We start from the raw sequence: 5,941 nt of genomic DNA, 5'->3' as shown, positions 1-5,941 counted from the left end.
ATTTTAGGGAAGTTTTAAAGAGACGCCAGAAACAGAGCTCTCTGGACAGTTTTTTTGCGAGACAGGACTCCAGTGACTCTCAAGGTGGTCCTAGTGGCATTAAGAAACAGAGAAGAGAAGTAACCCCAGAAAAGCAATTGGTACTTGAGGTGTTGATGGAAGGGGATTCCCCTTCCAAACAGTAAATCATCCAATCTGTCTCCTTCTCCAGTCTTCCATACACAAAGAAGAATCGCCAATAAAGGTAAGTGTTATTCTGTTAATGTTTAATTCATCATGTGCCACTGTATTGTTTATGTACTACATCTATATTTAATGTAAAAAATTTTTTTGTTTTAATACTTCTGGGTGTCAGGAACGGATTAATTGAATTTACATTATTTCTTATGGGGAAAATTGATTCGTAAATCGTCCATTTCGATAATAGTCCCACTTCCAGGAACAGATTATGGACGATAATTGAGGGACCACTGTAAGTGCAATCTGTTTTACATGTGCCAGAGTTCACCCCAGTTATGTGTGTGAAATGTTAATTCAGGACTGTACCTGTAAAATTCATACACAATTTCTCACACAATGCAAGTACTAAATATATCTCCACTGTTCACTAGGTAAGAGATGGTATTAAATACTGACATGTAAAATAAGTGAAGTACAGTACTAGGATATTTGTTGAAGAAACGTATTGCTCACAGGAACAAAAAATTTTCTCAATAAATATCCTAGTACTGTATTATATGATGTGTCTTATTCACATACATTTTCCACCAAACAAGTATACCGGGTTAACTAATTTATTCCCCCTGATCCACTGTATGTTCAAAACACAATGTACCTGAAAAAGTCTTTCTCTAAAATGTTCACACCCTTTACCTGAAATTTAAATAAATAAAAAAATAACTTCTGTAAAACCAATAAACATTATCCAAATAATCTTAATAAAATCATAGAAGAAATACTTGTACCATTCTGTATCTCAATAAACCTGCAGTAGTCATGGCCTGATAACCTGTCAGAAAGTGCACTTTAGAGGAAGAAAATTGTGAGACTTCAAGAGATCATGCAGTGCTCTAGGTGCTAAAACATAAATATAAATCTACACAAGAAGACCCATGGTAAAATTATGCACAGCATCTAAAATAAATAATACATACTAGCAAGAATAAATTACACAACACAGAAATGCCTGTTGGAGACTTTGGTTCTGCCAATCAGTTTTTTGGCTACTGTCCCTATCACACATGGAATTGTGTTCACTCACTATTTCAACATGTCAAATTATTTATCTTAAACTATCCAATACTAATCACACAGAGGGTAAGGGAAAAAAAAAAGACTTGCTCCATGTCACATGCCCTCCTGAGCACATACACAGTCAATGATGTAAAGCCTCAGCATTATATTAGGAGCATAATTAATATTTATTAAAACCTACATAAGCACTTCTACCATGAGACATCATGTGTGGAATAAGGCACACATATACACACCCCCATACACATGCACACACACATATACACACCTGTGACTTCAATGCATTTCATGAGAACTTTGATACTATTATAATAAATAGGTTAAACCAAGTAACCATACACTGTTAAGAAATGGGAAAATGTGGATCTTTGTGCACTGCTGGTCACAGACTGGGCCACGGGGGCGTTGACCCCCCGGAACTCTCTCCAGGTAAACTGCTTATTGCTAACCAATCAGCAGTGCAATACAGCTAAAAAAAAAAACAGCTGCCAGTCTAAATAAATTTCTTTGGCCAAGCTGCAAGCTTAGAGAATTGAAGGAGCAGCTGCAGAGTCAAAAATATTTGTTTTTGTCTTTCAAGGCATTGACCATGTAACCTTAATGCCCTTAGCTTATTTACTATTTACCATATATCCATGCAAATATACAATATGTTAATGTATCCAGTAGACAGAGCCTACCTCAAAATCTACAGGACCCCTGAATGTATATAACCAGTTTCAAAAATATGCTCAAAATTATAAATGCCTATAGTATGAGAAGTCAGGATGATGTACTAAAAATGGACAAAACAACATCTCAAGATTACTTAACATAAACAGTGCATCTCCTTGCCAGTTTACCCAGTACAGATGTAGTACTGAGCTGCTCAAAATCTAGATGTTTTACCATATCACTACTTAACCCCTTCAGGGTCCAAGGCCAAAATCTGAAGTGGTGCCCCAGTGTCCAAGAAATTTTGAAAAAAAAAAAAAAAAAATTATTTTTTCTTACAGAATTAAAGAGCATATTTTTGTGAAGGTAATAAGACAAAAAAAAAAAATTCTGATCAGTACTTACCAAGATACAGTGCCAAGAAGTTTGTCAAAAATGATGTGGTGGCAGCAACATCGACGAATTCCACATACGCGCATTACATTATTTAGCGTTTTTTTAAGTTTTTTCTTTTCTTTTCCAATTTTTTTGTATTCCTACTAACATTTGGGGCCTGAGAGACCAATACTGTATATAATGTATATATATAAACTCACTGTATTGAACACAATAACCGCACTAAAGCTATTATCATATTATTGTTTACCACTGTTGTTTATTACAATAAACATGCACAAATCTTGTATAATACTAATGTTCTATCACATATTTACATATTTACAATCATTGGACATGGTTTTAGAACTGCTGGAGCTTGTGGAACTCCTTGAAACAAGGCACCATGCACAGAGGCACCTTACATTCCTCACACATAAACCGAGTGTCTTTGCATCTTTGTGCACGTCGTTTTGTTTGTGCACAGATGATGCATCTCTTCTGAGCAAATTTCTTCTGAGTTGAAGGAAGCTGTATTATGAAATGATCACCTTCCCTCCTCAAACGCTTGGGTATATCCTGAGTAATTCGAGGACCTTGTTGTATAGCAGGTGTTCTTACCTGGTACTTCATTATGAGTTGTCTGACAACAGACCAACAAAATTCACCATACGGTGGTCTGTTGCCAGTCTTTATTTGGTACATATTATATGCATTGAGCATAGAAATGTCCATGAGATGGAAGAAAAGTTTCATGTACCACTTGTAACTCTTACGAACACAGTCAACAAAACCAATCTGCATGTCACATTTGTCAACCAAGCGCATGTTTTGTGTATAATCAATCACCGTCACTGGTTTTCGAATACGTTCATTAGTCACTCAATCAACTTTGCCACTGTCTTGCATTTCATTACGGTGAATGGTTGTCAACAATGTGACATCTCGTTTGTCATGCCACCGTAATGCCATGATGTCATTGGCAGTAAACACCTGCACGTCATCACCACGAGCACCTGCGTTGAGCCTGGGCATATGTTTACGATTAGAACGCACTGTGCCACACACATCTGTCTTGTTCACTCGCATGAAATCACTGAGTAATGGGCTTGTGTACCAGTTATCGGTATATAATGTATGCCCCTTACCAAGATAAGGTGCCATCATGTTTCTCACTACGTCACCTGAGATACCCAATAACATCTTGGTATCTTTCAATGTTTAACTTCCCGTATATACAACAATATCCAACACCAGGCCACTGTCACAGTCACAGAGTACAAACAGTTTTATACCAAAGCGTTTCCTCTTGCTCGGTATATACTGCTTGAATGACAGTCTACCTTTGAACAAAATCAGACTCGTCAATTACAACATTCTTGAATGGATAAAAGTATATGCTGAACTTTTGTTTGAGATACATGAAAACATTTCTAATCTTGTATAACCTGTCACTTCTGTCAGGCCTGGTTTTGTCAGAGAAGTGCAACATACATAAGAGTAAGATAAACCTGTTCACTGGTATGATTTCACTGAAGACCGGGGTAGAAATTAGCCGATCTGTGGACCAGTATGCTTTTATATTATGCTTATAGACATGAGGCATAAGCATTATTGTTGCAAAAAGCAAATACATTTCTGCAACAGTCGTCTCTTTCCACCTGTGTAGACTTGACTGTGGTGATATGATCGTATTTGCCATGGTGTTCTCAAAATACTTATTACTTTCCCTGACAATAGTTTCCATCAATGGCTGGTCAAAGAATAATTCAAAGAATTCCAGTTCATTGGCCATGGTTCCAAGGGGACAAGTAGGTAGAATTCCACTTTGAGAGTCATCAAAGTGGTGAGGCTTGGGAACAAAATTGGGATTTTGCTGCCAATCCCACATACGGTTTGCTGGTGGATACTGGACATCATAGGCTGGTTGTGCGGGTGGTTGTGGCTGTGGTGGGCTGGTGGCTGACGCTCCGCTTTGTTCTTGAACTGACGAGTCAGCAGCGTGGGTCCCAGCGTGGGCTGATGAGTCATGCATGGCGGTGCCACTACCACCACCACTACCACCATCCACTGATGCCTGTGGTCTATCCATGCCAAGTGTAGCCACATCATCCTCACTATCACTACCTAAAACTGGTGTAGGGCCACGGGATGTACTCCGGGATGTACTCCGGGATGTACTCCGTCCCCTGGGCACAGCATAGGATACACTACCCGAGCGCATGCGGCGGCGAACATACCGACGCTTCACTGGTGAATATGATTTCTCACTATCACTTCTCGAATGATCGTTGAGCGCAATAAAATCACAATCCATGTCACTATCATCATCATTACTGAAATCAGAGGCCTGGCCACGCGAAAATATTAGCTTTCTCTTGCATTGAGGAACAACCAACCGTGACTCATGAGTGCCCACACCAGAGGTAGAAGGTTGAGGATCGTCAGGGTTTTCTGCACTATTATCGATATCCTGGTCATTCTTTTCGGTCACTAACTGATCAAAGCCATAGAATTCATCTTCATTTCCACTTCCATCAGTGTCAGAACTATCAGATAGGAAGAGGAGAGTCCCAATTTTCCGGGGAGTGAGAACTGACTTGCGATGAGGCATGGTGAACAAGGGTAAGTGAGTCGGCGTTCCCACAATGCTATGCAGGTGCCTAGATTTTTTGTTTATGGCGCACACCCACCACGCAGACCCGTTCTCTCACATGTAGGCCTATGAGCGCTTTCGCGCTAAATTTGACGGCGCTAGAATTTTGGCGTAGATCTACGGTTTGGACACTCAACGTGAAGCCGTAGATCTACGGGACGGACCCTGAAAGGGTTAAAGCATTCTCAAAGTAAATTCACACGAGTATGTCAAGAAGCCATTGGCAGAATGCCCATGCAAATGCCCAGGGTGTTAAACTTCATAGTCATCTTTTTACAAAATGCTAAAAATCACACACCTTAAAAATAGTAAGGAGAGACTTGAAACATAGGTGTCTTGCCATAGTCACTAAACATCACAGATATAGTTCCACTTCCCATGGGTGGCAGCAGCACCAATACTACAGACTAATAACACTAATCTCACACATAATAAAAATGAATGAATGAATGAATGGCAAGAAGTAAAATTGCTAAATGCATGAGTTGTAACATTTACACAAACCACGCCCATATGGGTTTAGAACAAATTACTTCTGCCTCTAACAATTACTGAACCACTTTGACATGGTTTAAAATACACTGGAAGACAAGCAATATGCATTAGTATTATACCATTGTGTATTGTGTATACAGACTACTGTGCAAAAGCCTTCAGCAAGTGTTATCATGGTGTAATAGCACACCTAATGTGTGCAAATGGAATAACATGGAATAACTAGCAAAATGTGCACATGGATTTTCCATTTTCTAACAAATCAAGTCTAGAGTAATAGCAAATAAAGTAAAAGCAGATGCCACTACAATGAAAGCTGTTTCACAAGGTAAATTACTATTTCCAATTACCTTTTTCTTTTACATATCTGAGAGACAAAGGCACAAATCATATCACTGTATTATCTTTTGTAGATGATACTAGAATTTGCAGGAGTGGCATCCAATGAGGATACATAAACCAAGTCTTCAAGTGGGCCACAAAAAAATAATTTGGTGTATGATGCAT

This window comes from Cherax quadricarinatus, chromosome 15 (genome assembly GCF_038502225.1).
Source record: "Cherax quadricarinatus isolate ZL_2023a chromosome 15, ASM3850222v1, whole genome shotgun sequence".
Classification (NCBI taxonomy): domain Eukaryota; kingdom Metazoa; phylum Arthropoda; class Malacostraca; order Decapoda; family Parastacidae; genus Cherax; species Cherax quadricarinatus.
This window is presented reverse-complemented; position numbering follows the sequence as displayed.